This window comes from Echinops telfairi, unplaced genomic scaffold (assembly GCF_000313985.2).
Source record: "Echinops telfairi isolate 266 unplaced genomic scaffold, ASM31398v2 ScPeMD7_7469;HRSCAF=8507_1, whole genome shotgun sequence".
Lineage (NCBI taxonomy): Eukaryota > Metazoa > Chordata > Mammalia > Afrosoricida > Tenrecidae > Echinops > Echinops telfairi.
This window is the reverse complement of record NW_022111373.1, coordinates 42396566-42413916: the sequence shown is the minus strand read 5'-3', so window position 1 is coordinate 42413916 and position 17351 is coordinate 42396566. Positions and strand designations below refer to the sequence as shown.

Here is a 17351-nt window from a genome sequence, read left to right as displayed (position 1 = left end):
TTTCTGACAATAGGTGACTATTTCTTCTAAAAGTACAGGGATTTATATAGTATCTAAAATATTTTTCACTAAGGCCTATGTGATAAATGCATAAGATTACCATATAGAAACAGTAGGGCTATTTTGCCAAAAAAAAAAACCCAATTTCACTTCGGTGAATATAATTCATATAACTCGGGTTTTATTTGTTATCAAAACAATCACATATTCTTTTTCACTGGCTTTGCTTCATAGTGAACCTATATGGAAATCCTGTTCTAACCTCTAGATCTGAGTGGAGAGAGAGGTAAATCCTCATCTCACTTCTTGCTTAAACAGCTGAGTGATGCTAAATTACCCAAAGTCAGGTGTCATAAAAGAGGAGATATTTAGTGATAATTCAACTTCAAATATGAAGCCTTACTTATAAAATGAAAAAAAAAGATCTTAAATTTGTGCTTTCTAGGATAATTTTTTTCCCTATTCTCCATCTCCAACATTCCATGTAAAATAAACTGGAATTTTGGATCAAGTACATGAATGCTGAGGATGGTGAGACTTCATCTCTTGTACGTTGGACATGTTATCAGTAGGGATCAGTCCCTGGCGTGGAAAACAACATGCTTGGTAAAGTGGAGGGTCTGTGAGCCAAGGAAGACCCTCAGTGAACTGGATGGACACAGCGGTTTCAACAATAGGCTGAACATAAGCTTTGCGAGGATGGCACAGGACAAGGCAGTATGTCATTCTGTTACACGTAGGGTCGCTATGAGTTGGAACTGACTTGACAGCTCCAAGCAATAACAATACTACATTGATCTGAGGAGCCCTGGCAGGGCAGCAGTTAAAGTGTGCTGCAGCTAACCCACTGGTCAGCAGCTCTGAGAGAGGAGATGAGGCATCCTGCTTTTGGAAAAATGTGTAACCCACTGAGTGAATCTACTCTATCCCCAGGGCTTGTTGTGAGTCAGGGTAAATGCCACGGCAGAGGGTTTTTTGGCTTTATATAGATCTGATACAATTACTTCTGTTTGTCAAGGGAAGTGCCAGCACATTATACAATTATGTAACTGACTACAAATTAGCATTGTTTTATGTTGTTGTTTGGTTTTGTCTTGAGCATTGTGTTTTGGATATTTTTGGTGTCCGTATGCTAAGTGAACACAGGAGAGTAATGTCGGTCTGTAGAAGTAAACATGTGATCGCCATGATACAATTGAGTGGGTGCTATGCCGGACTCATCAAATCCAGCACTGAGTTTGGCATTTAAATGCTCACAATTTTGTAATGAAAAAAAATTAACAGGGCTTTGAAGAAATGTGCTTGAAATATATTCCATGTAAAATTCTGGTGTTATTTGTGGTGTTTGGATGATCTGAACTCATTTTCTGTAATTTCTGATCTTGGATATATAATCAAGGAATTTGTTATTTATTTTAGAACTGAAAAGGACAGTTATAAATCACCACTCCAGTTTCCATGCCTCTCTCTGCTTTCGCTTTATAATTTATGATTTCTATATTTGCCTCAGCCATTCTTTGCTTTTGTTTTTGTTTTCCCATCTGTGTGTTCTTGCTCCTTTTATTTTAGAACAAATACAATGATCTGAGCTAGACTCCACTTTCTAGATGACTCCTGGGTAAGCTGAACGAACACCTGATTCAAAGTGAACTGCCTGAGAAACCACCGGTGGTGTGCTTGCACCCCATGAGCAAATCCGATTTTAATCTGTGTGGGGTTTTCTCAATCAAGTTATCTAATTTAGTCCTTTAAGCAAACTGATCTGATTGACTGAGTTTTGTTCTCCCCACATCTCTGTCATCTCTAACTAATTGCCTCAAAGTGTCTACAGTGTTCATACTTCTCAGGGCTTCGGGTGTCCCTTTATAATGCGATCCTCGTCCTGATGTCAGGGGCCAGGTGGGGTTCATCTTTCTCTCAGTTCAATGCCTTGTAGCGAGCTACTTGCGATTGAATTGATTCAAACTCAAACTCCTGGCAATACCATATGTTTTGACATCGAAGTGCACATTCATAGCATCTGCAGAGTTTGTGATCATTTGAAACTAGATTGCCAGCCCTTTCTTTAAAGGTACCTGCAGGTGGTTTGGGATCAGAAAATTTCTAATTAGTAGTAGAGAGCTTAACTGCTTACACCACTTAGAGACTACATCTACTTAGTAGGTTCTCAGGATTCAGTTCATTCTTCAATTTTTTATTCTTTCATCTCTGCTTATTAGAGATACAGATCAAAGGGTTTTCCATTAATTAGGGCACCAGCTATGTGACTGTGATATAAATTACGCTGGAATATTAGTTGAATCACTTTGGATGTTCTCTTTGAAGATCTTCTCAATCTTTGACTATTTGGGAAGATCTCTCCATTTAGTATTTGAGATGCTTTGACAAACAAAATGACCTGATGCTTCTGGGAACATTCTTCTCCTTTGTATTTCTTACATTTATTGGAACTCTGAAATTCCGTATTGCTTTGACGCTTAATGATAAAGTTTTCAGAGTAAGATATATGTTAGGGAGATACAGGTTAATAAATACCAAATCTCCTCTTATAAATAAGTATGAAGATTTTTAAAAACGCTAGTATTTAAAGCCATTAAAGGAGGTGCATAATGAAATCTTGTAGCCTTTTGTCACTTGTGGGAAATTAAAAATGGGATGGATAGAATCTTTTCATTTTACATATGAGTAAATTATATCAAAGAAAGATTAAGTGGGTTGTTCAAGATATTGATAAGTGACTGAAGCATGTTCAGACTCATTCCAATGTTCTGTAAATTTACTGTCTCATAAGTAAATAGTAAGTTCCTCATATATCGACACATCTCCCTCTATTTTTTTCTTTCTTCTGTCAAAAATAAATGTGACTATCGACCCTCTGATGCTTTGGCCAAAACAGTCGAAAGAGATTCGGTGATTTTTCCATGACCACTGACAAAGGAATACTACCTTAGAGAGCTGTGGTGTGGAGGAGAACTGAGTCTTCACGTATGTAGCAATATGGATGGAGGTGGGAGACATGCGGTCTGAAATGTGTCAATCAGAAAAGGACAAATGCTGTACGCTATGGTTCATACCAAAAGACAAAAAAATGCACACGTGTCGAAACCAAAGTTTATTTGTGATGTTCACAGTATGAAGGTTGCAGAAAGGTTATCGTGATGGGAAATTTTCATTGATTATTGGTAGGGTCGCACAAAAACGTATTGCAGATTCGGTCTAATGTAGCACACCTGTAAAAAGTTGAATTTACCAAACTTGTGTGAATAATGTACTTACAGCAATGACGACCCCACACACACCAAAAAAATTAAAAAGAAAGAAGGGAAAAAAGGCTTTTCGGTCCTGGCAGTTGCGGCGGAGCCAGCGGCGCCCACCCTCCTGACCCTCGTGTGTCCACTCCGGCTGCCCGCTAGCCCCGCTGCACTCTCCGGCACCGTGATGGACCAAGCTATCTCCTGCGCCAAGGACTTCCTGGTGGGCGGCATCGCCGCCGTCATCTCCAAGATGGCTGTGGCCCCAATCGAGCGAGCGGGTCAAGCTGCTTCTGCAGGTGCAGCACGCCAGCAAGCAGATCGCGGAGGACCAGCAGTACAAGGGCGTCGTGGACAGCATCGTGCGCATCCCCCGAGAGCAGGGCGTGCTGTCCTTCTGGCGCGGGAACCTGGCCAACATCATCCACTACTTCCCCACGCAGCCTCTCAACCTCGCCTTCAAGGACAAGTACAAGCAGGTCTTCCTGGGCGGTGTCGACAAGCACACTCAGTTCTGGCGTTACTTCGCTGGTAACCTGGCCTCGGGTGGGGCGGCCGGCGCCACCTCCCTGTGCTTCCTCTACCCGTATGCGCCTGGCTGCCAACGGGCACGGAGTGCGAGTTCAGGGGCCTGGGCGACTGCCTGGTCAAGATCAGCAAGTCCGACGGAATCCACGGCCTCTACCAGGGCTTCAACGTGTCCATGCAGGGCATCATCATCTACCGCGCCGCCTACTTCGGTGTCTAGACACAGCTAAAGGCATGCTGCCCGACCCCAAGAACACACAAATCGTGGTGATGAGAGCACCATAAAACTTCCTTGCAAGACGTTGAACTACCTTGCAAGACGTTGAATTACCTTACAAGACATTGAACTACCTTGCAAGACGTTGAGCCACATCAAAAAAACAAACACAAGAAACTCCACTTTAAAGAAAAAAATTAAGTGTGACATTGGGGCCCAAATCAACAGTTACATCCAAGAAGCCACCACAAAAATGTGAGACCCCTGATAAGACTGAGCTGAGACCTGACTGACGCCCAAAAGCTAGCCGAGTCACCTAAAGCATGGAAAGACCGGATAAGACTTGACTGGGACAGTGAATACATCAAAGGGCTAGCCAAAATGTCAATTTAAACCCGGGTAGAGACACTGACTTTCAGAGAGCTAGGAACCAAGGAGACATCATCTCCTGCTCTCTCCAACTCTACCCGGGCTGAGTGCACCGATGAGGCAATGCTGATTGGGACTATGGTGCTATTATGAAATGTGTGAGGAATGTTATTATTCTGCCATTATGCTCATAGTTGTTATTCTGCCCTTATGCTTATAGTTGTTTGCCCTTAGTAGTTTGAGTAATATTTTAGGTTGTTTGATGTGTGTTTGCAGTGAATAAACCGAGCATTCGAAAATGTCTAAGAGCGTTAAGTCATTATTGATCGTGCCGCTCATGACACGTGGTCAGCTGGATGATCGTCCAGACCGTGACCGCAGTGGCCGGTGTGGTCTCCTACCCCTTCAACACGGTGCGGAGACGCATGGTGATGCAGTCCGGCAGGAAAGGAGCAGACATCATGTACACGGGACCCTGCAAGGCTGGCGGAAGATCTTCCAGGACGAGGGCGGCAAGGCCTTCTTCAAGGACACCTAGTCCAACGTGCTGCGCGGCATGGGCAGAGCCTTTGTGCTGGCCTTCTACGAGGAGCACAAGAAGGTCCTCTAGGCCCTGCCAACTGGACCTCTGACCCGCTCCCTCCGTCTTTCTCTGACCAATCACGTCTGTGGGGCGTGGCCGCGGGCTGCCCCTGACCAATATCGGGTCCCCACCTGCCCGCCTCCAGTATTTATTTCAGAATCATGTCTCCCTGGAGGCCGCCAGCCTAGCAAGCCCCTCCTGTAGCCCGGGCGTCCATCATCCGCACCCCTGCTGCCTTCCTGCAGGACACTAAATCCATGACGTGGCTAAAAAAAAAAAAAAAGAAAGAAAAAAAAACCTTTGAGGTTGCTTATGTTCAATCAAGATTGGGATTTAATTCCTCAGTTTGTAGGTTTAAGAGCATGATTTTAGGGAAGATCACTGTTAATTGATCTAAGTGTTTTGTGCTCTGTTCTACCGTCTATCTGAACTCTAAGTTTGCTGTATAGTGCCTGAGGTCCGTGACCTTGAAAAGGGCTCTCCAAGGCACATTGTGTCTCTATTTGGCTGGGATAACAGAAGATTGTGGGAGTCAGTGACAGCAGATTATGAATTGTATGACTAATTGCTTCCATGAACAGCTCCTTCCTTTGCCACGAGGGCAGAAGAACCAGGTGATGCATGACTTCCATTATGGAATAGTTTGATCCAAGACTAAAGAAGTCTGATCAGAAGAAGGAAAATGCACAACACAATTTTAAATTCTCATGAACTCTGGACTATCTGGAGCTAAGAGTGCTGGATGCATCCCTGAAACTATTGCAAAGAAATAATCTTCAAAATATAAACCTAAATACCCCCTGAAGTGTCTTAAAACCAAACAAGAGTTTAGCTAAACTAATAAAGAATGTCTGCCTTGAGCACTGTTCTCTTTAAAGAACTATCTATATGGAATCAGAGCTATAACAGTAATTTGAAAGGTTACATAGGAATTTGGGGGGAAGTGCAATTAGGTTTGGAGGCACATTTCGAAAAGGAAAGCGATGCTGGTTGTATAACTTGAAGAATGTAATAAGGGCCACTGAATTGTACAAGTAGAAATGGATGGATTGGTCCATGTTGTGCTATATATATTCTCAATAACTACAAAATAAATAATAATAAAAGAATAAAATGAGAAAGCATGCGACCATCCACCTAGGTGTCAGTGGAGACTTGCATATTGTTATGAGGCTGAATAGGTTTCAGTGGCGCTTCCAGACTAAGATGAAATAGGAAGAACATCCTGGAGATCTATTTCTGAAAATCTGCCAGCAAAAATTCACAATGGTCCAATCCCAGTTGATCATGGGGTGGTTTATGATTGAGTAGCATTTCTTTCTGCTGTGCATGGGGTTACCGTAGCTTACAGATAACTCAAGGGCCAATACCACCAACAGAACGTGATTTGCCCCTATTGGTTTTCCAAAGACACAGAAGCTTCAGATCCAGGTGCGTGACTAAGGCAGGTATCCATTAACTCAAGTGATCTAAGTGTCAGGAAAGCCCTGGATAGCCAGTAGAATTTGTGCAACAATCAGGAGGAGCTCACAAATAAAGAGTCTCTTCTCTACCCAAGGAAACCTGGTGGTGTGATGGCGTAAGCTCTGGACTGATAGCTGCAAGGCCACAGAGAAGATTTACAGTCTTGGAAATCTTGTATAGGGCTTTGTCAGAGTGAATTCTCTGACAGCTTTTTTTTTTCTTTCTTTCCTTCATCTAGCAAAGGGAAGTCGCCCTGGCAAAGAGAGAGGATGACAACAGAGTACAGTTTGATACCAAGTGCCCATTTTGTGTATGTTTTTTGCATTGTCATAATTTTATGACTGATTTCCTGGTAAGACTGAAAGGTATTCAAATGGTTTCTTCTTACAATCACTAGTTTGAAAAGCAACAGACAGAGAGTCAGAGAACGGAGCTGCTGAGCTGGGAGTAGTTCCAGGTGGGGAGCTGAACTCAGGTTGGAGCGCCGGGCTGGTGTGAAGGATTGTGTGCTGCACTGGTCTCTGGATGAGGGTGGTTGGCAACCCACGGAGCAGCCCCTCAGAGGCGAGGTCTCACATCTGCTGTCAACGGATCTCAGCCTTCACAACCCTGTGGAGTGCAGTTCCACTCAGTAGACAACCAATGGATGGGTGGTAAAAAAGACCACAATGGGGTGGAGGGGTTGGAGAAGGTAGAGAGCAGAGTGTGGTTAAATATGGGAGACTTCCTACATCCTGCTAATCAAATATTTTCAAAGTTCTTAAAATTTCATTTTATTTTGTAACTTCACCATGCTGCACCAGCCTGTACAATGAAGACTAACCATCCCAATAACCATCAACACCCCTTAGCAATTGTTTTCTTCCTCATTCTGGTCTATGGGAGTGCATTCCAATTTAGAGTACTTTAACTGTCAGAAATACCAGAAAGCGCTCTTGCACTTTAAGCAATCTTTCCAATCCCTCTCTCGTAGACACACATTGAGAGCAATTTTCCGGCAATCCTTGTTTTGCCTCCCCATTGCCCTATCACCTCAGATGTAGCTGGCAGCTAATTAGCTCTTCCTGACTTTACCACGAGAGTTTTATTTTGCTATACCTAGAGCGGTAGATGGGGGAGGTCACACAACTTTAGCCTTACAGGGATTTATTTATAAAAACCATATTTTGTCTAGCTACTTGACATCTAGCATTTCAGTTGCCCAAGTGCCCACAATTCAAGCTTCCAATTCACTGCAACTTCCTGTCTTTACTTCAGGTCAGCCCCTTTACTCTGTCTCTCGGCCTCGTATCCTTAGGTATTACCCTCAGTGATCATGAAATCCACTTTTATTTTGCCTTTGGAATCTGAGCGGCTTCAGAAAATTCCTTGAAAAAGAGAATTAAAAGGTAAGGAATTTTTCCACGCACTTTTTGAGCCCCTTTGTATGTGAAGAAATATTGAAAGCCAGCGTAGAATTATTATATTTTTTCCATAGGCACTTTCTCTAATGATTAGAAAATAATGAAAGAACCAGGACCACACCCCCAGTACTGTAAGCTTCCAGTGTATGTCTACGGCTGTGGTCCTCTCCACCTTCTGAGAGGAATGAAGCCAGCTCATGTACAATGACAGGCAGGAGTGGTTATTTGAAGGGTCTTTTACAATGAAACTTTTTAACAGTATAATTGTAGACAGCTGCTTCATGTACCATCACACGACAGAGCTAGGATTTGCAAAGATCTTCTGAGCATTTACAGCTTTACACAAAAGGACATACTGGCAATTCTGCTTTCTATATAATAGTCAGACTATGCAAAATACCAAGCTAGAAGTCAGCATGGTTACAGAAATGCTCAATGTCACCAGAGCGATTGACTCGTTCCACCTGGCTTCCAGACATTTGGAGAAGCAAACATGTGTACCTTAATTGCAAACTGTGGGCTTAATGAATGTGCAGGCGCTATGTTATACTGACTGTAACACTTGACGGGATGGTAACTTATTTAAGAACATGTCACAATGTTTGGTTTTCAAGAGGCTTGCCTTTGGCAATGTTTCAGAAAGAACGTGTTCCTTACACTTGCAGTTCTGTCAACCAATAATAAAGTGTTCAGCATATGAAGCTGGTATTTATTTTAAATTGCTATGTCAATATTTCTGTTTAAAAGCAGGTTTGATTCCCTGTGTGGACTTTGTTGGGCTTTCTATCACTGCTTTTTATTTGAGTTTGATTTAGCATCTTTTCCCCCTGATTTTGTGTTTTGCAGAAGGCTTGCATGAAAGCCTTCTGATTGGGTGGGGGGTGGTAAAGTTGCTATGTGAATTTGAATGCCCAGAAAATGTAAAAGAGAAGTTAGCAGTTGTTGAAGGCACTAAAGAAGTGACTGCAATCAAGCAGTGTTGGCTGTGTGACCTTGAAGCTTCCCAGAATATCCACTACATTTGGCATACTGGAAACCCGGGATTCCAGTGCCTCAGGATGATCTCACCAGCAGCCTGCTCCTCCTACTGCGATGCCTCCAGGCTTCATGCCAATGTTTAGGCCACTTGCAGGAATTCAGAAAATCTGGCTTTTGTTTAAAAAAAATACAAAATAAAAGCATCCATTATGGAATATTGCATAAGTGATTTAATCCTAATGTGATGTGAAAACGAATGTGCCCAGCCGCTGAAAGAACGCTCTAGCTACCACAGATGCGCTGCTTTGTAGGCGTCGTGTGCTCCTGCAAAAAGGTGTTGGTCAGTTCTGTTCCCTCATTCTCACCATTCTCCAACTCTGGCACTTTTCTGTGGGGTAATTAAAATGGTCTTTGTATAATGGCTGTATGAAACAGTATGCATCATCTATACACACTGAGCTGAAGAAAATATTGTATTCATAAATTAAATTGGACATTTTGAAAGGTTAACGCAAAAAGCTACTTTGCTCTTGGTAATCAATAAGGAAAAAAGGATTTCAGGTAATTAAAATCTGTGAAGTGAACATTTCTCATTTGGAGCCTATTAAAAAGAATATAAGCAGACATAGACAAGAGATAAATATGGAAAAAAAATGGTTCAAAAATTTTTTTATTTAATTAACTTTATAGATGTTGGCAAGGGAATCTAACATATATTCTGAGAAATGATATAATATAGTATGTTATCATTGACCCTAAAACCTACACCTACTTCTTTTGAGTTGATTCTGATATTACATATATATATATATAACATATCACATACACATAACATATGTGCTATACCATATATGTGATATGTGATATGTGATATATATTATCTATAGAAAGATTCTATATAGGTTTTCCAAAGGGGAACATCTTTACAGGACCAGACAGTCTCAGCGTGACTGGGGGGTGTCAATGCTGCCCCTGAGATCAGCGTTGCAATGCTTCTCCAACAGCACTAGCAGGGTTCCATAGCACATTATCCAGGTGCTATAGGTACTGTAAGTGAATCTATTATATAGGTGCACTATGCAAGGCAGCCTGGTAGCGTAATGGGGAGTTAACATAAACATAGACTCTGTTTGGGCATTCTGCATATGAGGTACTAGGTTTAGATGTTGTTTACTACTACTTTTACTAAGGAGATAATCAATTATATAATGTAACCCTTCTAGCTATAATCCCTTTTGTTATGCATTGTAAATTCTAGCCTCCCTGCTTGTGATTATAATCCGATTTTGAAGGGAGTTCTCTGTGACAGGATTAAGCATTATTACATATTCTGAGTGTCCACTTTAGTCACCACCCTCTGTGTTCTGCTGAAAGACAAAAACCACAGAGCCATGTAAGAACGGAGTATCTCAGAAGCAGGAACCCACAGGGAGATCCCCCGGGACCACGGAAAAAGCAGAGCTACCGGTGGGGCACATTTGAGGTCTCCGTCTAAAGGGCCGGGGTCCGCGAGCAGAGGCACTCAAGCCTGTGGGACAGAGACCTTAGACAGAGCCAAAGAGCCAGGCCGATGCCAGAGACTGAGGCAAGGATATACGGAGAATGAACAAAGGTGCAGCACCATGGGGCTGTGCGACAGAATGACAGACATGCTGCCTGGGCCACAGAGGCAGAAGCCAAGGGATCACGTGGCTCAGAGTCTGAGGACCAGAGAGACGTGCCTGCTGACTGAGAAGAGATGCTGCTTTGGACCAATGACCATTCCTACTGCTTACTGATCCTGACTTGCGATAACCTACTAATTTCCCTAACAAACCACAATAAATGTGGATTTTGTCTATGAGTTTTGTGTGGCTCTTGTGACAAATTGTCAATTCTAGCAGATAAATAGAGTGCCAATGAAGAAGTGATTAGTGTCACAAGAAGCAAAGAAAGATGGGGGGTGTGCGGTGTGGGGAGCATGTGTGACCTCTGCCCTGTGGCAATAGGGAAGCCAGAGGAAATCAGTTATGGTTTTCAAAACTCACACAAGGTTGAAGCAAGGACAAGAATGCAGGAGAAGTACTTGTTAGACATGTATCATTTAAGGCCTGTCACAGACTTTCTGAATCAGAATGTGCATTTTATCAAGCTTGTCAAAAGCGTAGTATGCACATTAAAGTTTGGAAAGCACAGTTTGGCGGGAGACTGCCTCATGAAAAGTCAATTGCTTCTTTAAAAAGAAATTAATATTTTTAGACCCAAATAAATGGGGCTTTTGTTTGTTTGTATGTTTGTTTCCTAAAGAGGAGGATAATGTGGATCCAACAGAGGCGGCATGAGTTAAGGTGCATTCCAGAGCACCTGACCTCCTGCAGTGGGGCAATAAAAGGAAATACTGAGAAGGAGTCAGATACCATGTCCAACATAACTTGCTTTGGGGGCCATGCTGAATTATGTTCTCATTTTGTCTAAGGGCATTTTGCTTTCTTCCTATCTTGCATGTGCCAATTGACATTTGAGGTATACTCAATTAATCTCACCTCTTCAGCCATAATCCCTGATACGGCATATTATAATTTTGGATTTCATGCATCTTTGTCTATCATCCTATTTTGGAGGTCATGATCTGCTCATGAACAACAGAATGAGATTGAGATTTGACCTTGGTGGAGGGTATAATTGAATCAGACTTTTTCTCATGGTTATCTTGGTTATTTCTGTGACTTGTAATGGAGGTAAAGAATGATATGTGGAAGGACAAGGGGGAAAAACTGCTTCTAGAGTGGCCTGGAGGAAAGGCTGGCTGATTCAGATTACTGGAAACGTTCTCCAGAGGCCCCCATCCTAGGTACGTAAGTGAGATACGGTCCAGGGGTGGAGAATAGATTCTTATATTTGGGTGAAGCATTATATGTTAATTTGATTGCACCATTGATACTCAATGTAACTCTCATCAACTGACCTTTTCCTGCAAGGAACTGGGGGAAGAGATGAATAGTATTTGACTGTGAGTAACTGTAGACAGCATTCTCTGCAATGCCATCCTGTTGTGTGTTAAATGAGTCCTCTGAGAATCATGAGGTGTGATCTCATTACCACCAGGAACCAGGAATGGAGCGCATCCTCTGGCCCCCGCTTCTGGCTTACCCCTGCCTGCCCTTCAGATTTTGGACTGAACAGCACTGAACATCCACATGAGACCTTTCCTCAAACTTTTATGTTCTGTGGGCTGCTGCTGTAATTCACAGAACCCAGAAACATGAAAGACATATTCGAGGGAGGAGTGGGGGTGGGTGGGGGGAGTGGAATAGATTAGCATCATGGAAGAGTTGGATTTGGGACTTTTTCCACCTCTAACTCCTTGGGATTAGTTTGGTATTAATTCTTAAAAATACATTGTTAGACCACATTCTATATCTAAATCTCAAGCAAAACCCTTTACATGGGTTTTAGCAATCACTTCAGTGTGATTTTTGCTTGGTTTGTTGATTAATCCTGTTTTCTTGGAATTTCTCTGGAAGTCTGACACTGCCTTTGATATAGATGAATATTTGTCCTCCTTTACTACCTATCCCACTGGCTTCCCTGGAGCCATTCACCTCCAAGGGGTGAGCTGCCCAATAAGGAAAGTCAGATGGATTTACTTGTGATTGCTTATTAATCTGCAATAAACAATTTTGAGTTGTGTCACATCTGTGGTGAAATACATGTGAAACTTCAGTAAACTTGTGCTTACCTCATTTATTGGAAAATCCAATATGGAAAGTAGGGTTGGGCTTGGTTTTCTTTTGGGCCCGTGTTTATCTTAGGGTGCCCTCATTAGAAAATATGTCTGGATAACCTTTGTAAGCCATACCACTGCTTTTTGATGGATGTAAATCACGTGTGCCTCTTAGCTTGATTCATTCTTAAGTCGCTTAACTGTCATTTAACCTTCGGATCTCAGCTGTATAGTTTGTGCAAAGCAGAGGATTAAAGCAAAAGAAAACAAGAAGCCCCTTTCTGTAAGCAAAGGCCAACCCATGTGTTAGAGAGTGGAACAGCTGCTTAGAGTATGCCTGTAATCTTTATGGAAGCAGAGTCTGGGCCTTCCTTCTGCAGAGTTGCTGATTAAGTTAGAACTGTCAACCTTCAGATTAGCAGTTAATTACAAACTGCTTGTTTCATTCAGACTCCCAAAATGTCATATAACAGAATACATAATTAATTTTCCTTTCTCTTCAGTTTTTATGTAGCTCTTAGAACATTAAAGTAACAAACACTTCTCTTCAACGTTTACATCTAGTTGCAAAGAAGTCTTTTATGAAGAAAGAAATATTTTGTTAAAATTATGCTACCTTGTTTTAATCAATAAGTATTCATATATTTCATATATGCTAGTTTCCAATTATAAGGAAACAATGTGCTGTACAGTATGAGGATGAATTACACAGGACATGCATAGTCTAGCTGGAGCACCTAGTACAAATATCTGTAATATAGGTAGGCCTGTATAGAAGTGCTCTCAAAATAGAAGTGACAAGAAGGGCATTAGGTTTTCAGAGTAGAGAGAAATCACTTCTGTCTGGTATTCAGGGAAAGCTCAAAGAAGAGACAATATTTGAACAGAGCAGAAATGGAATAAGGAAATGGTTTTCCCAGCCCAGGGCATAGCAAGGGCACCGCTGCTGAAACGGATTTATGTAAGACATAGTCAGGACCATAGAAGACACTTAGGTGAAGCTGAATGAATGGGAGGGCAAATGGGGGAAGACAGAGAATCTGACCACAATGTGATAAACACATGAACTAGATTTCTAGAAGGAGCATGTTTGTCAGTGACAAAAATGGGAGAAACAGAGTGCTGTAGGAAGAAAGGACACACAGTTCAGCAACTTGAATGTCTACTACGAAAAAATGATTGCACAAAGGTCACACCTAGCAATGAGGGAACGTACAGGACATGGTTCATTCATCAAAATCAATTCCAAATTAGGGAAGAAAGGGGAAGAGAAATAACACCATCAAGTGATAAGGATCCATGTTCATGCCACCACTTGTCTGTCAGCTTGTCATACTGTGTGTGTTGCTGTGATGCTGGAAGCTATGTCACTGATACAAATACCAGCAAGGTCGCCCTTAGTAAACAGGTTTCAGGGGAGCTTCCAGACTGGAAACAGACCATGAAGAAGGAATTGATTGTCTACTTAAGAGGAATTAGCCACTAAAATCCTTATGGGTGGTATCTAAATACTGTTCGATACGGGAACCCTAATAAACAGAGGCAGAAATTTGTCATTGACAGTGCCAGAGGACGAGTCCCCTCAGGTGAGAGGCAGCAAAATAGGAGTCAGGAAGAGCTGCTCTATTAAAGCTCACCGTAAGGACAAGAATGGAGTAATGCTGGGGGAAGTAAAGACTTTGGGTCTTTGTTTGCTGAGAAGCCATTACCCAAATGAGAAGAAAAAGCACAAGAAAATCTAATCATTGAGACTTAGAATGTATGAAGTATGGATCTGGGGAAATTGGAAGCTGTAAAATAAAATAGAATAGCTAAAGATACCCTCGGAGTTGGTGTTAGGTGTATTGGAGTCAGTTCTGACCCATAAGGACCTTATGCAAAACAGAACTAAACACTGTCCAGTCCTGCGCCATCTGATAATGGTTTATATGCCCAGGGCCAGTGTTGCTGCCTTGGTGTCAATCCAAATCCTCGAAGGACTTATCTGCCTCACTGACCCTCTGTTGTACCAAACATGAGGGCCTTCTCTAGGGACTGGTCTCTCCTGACAACATATCCAAAACATGAAAGTGGAAATCTCACAATCCTTGGCTCTAAGGACCTCTCTGGCCATATTCCTTCCAAGGCAGATGTTTGTTCTTTCAATATTCTTCTCCAGCACCACCATTAACATGCATTGATTCTTCTTTGGTCTTCTTTATTTAATGTCCACCTTTCATACACATGTGAGGAAATTGAAAATACCATGGCTTCGGCAGTCACACTTTAGTCCTCAAAGTCACATCCTTGCTTTTCAATACTGATGGTCTTGTGCAGATTTACCTAACGTACCTCCTCCTCAGTCACATTTTGATGACCCTGTGACCCAAGGGGGTCATCTTTCAGCACTGTCTCTGGCAATGCTCTGCTTCCATTCACAAGGTCTTCAGTAGTTGACATTGTTTCAAAGCCAAACATAAGGTCAACAGGGGGGCCAAAATCCTACTTTGCTGTGTGTTTTCAGTCTGGCAACCCTACTGGAACCTTTTCGCTTTGGGTGGCCTTCCTGGAATTTGATATACAAGGGATATAAACACCACCATGCAACGAAAAACTGACAGACAAGTGGTGTATCCTAGGTATTAATGAACTGAAATGAATTGGTATTGGCCATTTAAAATTCAAAAACCACATGGCATACTATGCTCTGGATAATACAATTAAGAAGAATTGTGTCACATTCACCATCCAAAAATATATTTCAAACTATATCTTGAAATACAATTCTGATTATATCTGCAATCAAGAAAATCCAACCTATACAACAATTATTCAAATTTATGCTTTGGCCACTAGTAATTTAAAAAATGGATGATGATAAAATAATTTAAGAATTCAACCCATGTTTTCAGTAAGAAAGCAACCAAATGTAATAAAGATGCATTGATAACTATTGGTTATTGGGTTGAAACAGTTGGAAACAAAGAGGAAATAACAGTATTTTGAAAGCGTGATCTTGGTGAAAAATGTGAAGCTGTGATCCCATGATAGAATTTTTCAAGGCCAATAACTTCTTCATAGCAAAAACTTTTTTCAACATCACAAAAGTCAACTATACAAGTAGACTTCTCCAGATCACAGAGAAATCCAATAGATTACATCTGTGGAATAGAAGATGGAGAAGCTCAATATTAACTGATAAAATAAGCCAGGGGTTAACTGTGGAACAGACCACCGATTACCTCCTACGTAAGTTCTGGGTGAAGCTGAATAAAATAAAACCAAGTGTAAAAAAGCCAAAACATGACCTTAAGTCTATCCCACCTGAAATTTGGGGACATCTCAAGAACAGATTTGATGCATTTAACACTAAGGACAGAGACCTGATGAGTTGTGGCATGATATCAAGAACATACACGAAAAAAGCAAAAGGTCATTAAAATAAGACAAGAAAGAACAAAGTGGGTGTCAGAAGAGACTCTGAAACTTGCTCTTAATCATAGAGCAGCTATGGCATATGGAGGAAATGAAGTCAAGGAGCTAACAGGATATTTGAAAGTAGCTCAAAAACACAAAGTCAAGAACTAGAATGGAATGTGTAAAGACTTAGAAAAGCCAAAAAGGAAGAACACACTCAACATTTCAAAGAACTCAAGAAAAAATTAAGCTACACACTGCAATATTGAAAGATTCTACAGGAAAATGTTTGGATGATGGAGGGAACATCAAAAGGAGATAGAAAGAATACGCAGAGTCACTGTACCCAAAAGAAGTAGTCAATGTCCCACCATTTCAGGAAGTAGCATGTGAGCAAGAACCAGTGATAGCGAAGGAAGAAGTTCAAGCTGCAGTGAAAACATTAGACAAAAACAGAGCCCCAAATGATTGATGGAATATCATTTCATATGTTTCCACAAGCTGATGAAGTGATGGAAGCACTTTCTTGTTGATGCCAAGACATTTGCAAGACAGCTCCTTGTACCCATTCCAAATGAAAGTGAGCCCACAGCATGCACAATTACAGAGCAATATCATTGATATCACCTACACATACAATTTTTTAAAAGATCACCTACTACCAGTTACAAGAGTACATTGACAAATAGCTACCAAAGGTTCAAACTGGAATCAGGAGAGGACATAGAATAAGGGATCTCGTGGTGAAATGGATCTAAGCTGAAAGCAGAGAATGTTGGAAAGATGTTTGATTGTGTTTTATTGACTATGCAGAGGCATTTGATTGTGTATATCATAACAAAGAATGGTAGCCTTGAAAAGAATGGGACTTCCAGGACATCAAAGTGTGCTTGTGTGGAACTTGTACATGGATCAAGAAGCAATTGTGAGAGGAGAACAAGGGAATGCTGCATGATTTAAAATCAGGAAAGGTATACTACAGGGTTGTATCCTTTTACCATGCTTATTAAATATGTATACTGAAAAAATCTTCAGAGGAGTGCAGCATCAGCATTGGAGAAAGGCATATGAACAACCTACGATAACAGATAGCACAGTCTTGCTTGCTGAGAGTGAGGAGGTTTTGAAGCAGTTGTTGATGAAGATCAAGAGCTGTGACCTTCAGTATGGATTACAATTCAATATAATGAAGGCTCAAATTCCCACACCTAGACCAATAGGTACCATCTTGATAAATGGAGTATATATTGAAGTTGTCAATAATTTTATCTTGCTTGTATCAACAAACCATGCTCATGGAAACAGCAGTCAAGAGATCAAAGGACACTTTGCATTGGGCAAATCTGCTGCACTAGACCTCACTAGAGTGCTGAAAAGCAAGGAGACTACTGGTGGAAGCCATGGTATTTTCATTCACCTCATATATGAACTTTGGACATTTAATAGGAAAATGGAAGAA

The 17351-nt window shown here is 41.4% G+C and overlaps 1 pseudogene; it reads left to right on the top strand.

The window, feature by feature from the left end:
* LOC101642566 overlaps positions 1-4975 on the top strand; it is a 90100-nt pseudogene extending 85125 nt beyond the window's left edge.
* Positions 4976-17351: the final 12376 nt, after the last annotated feature.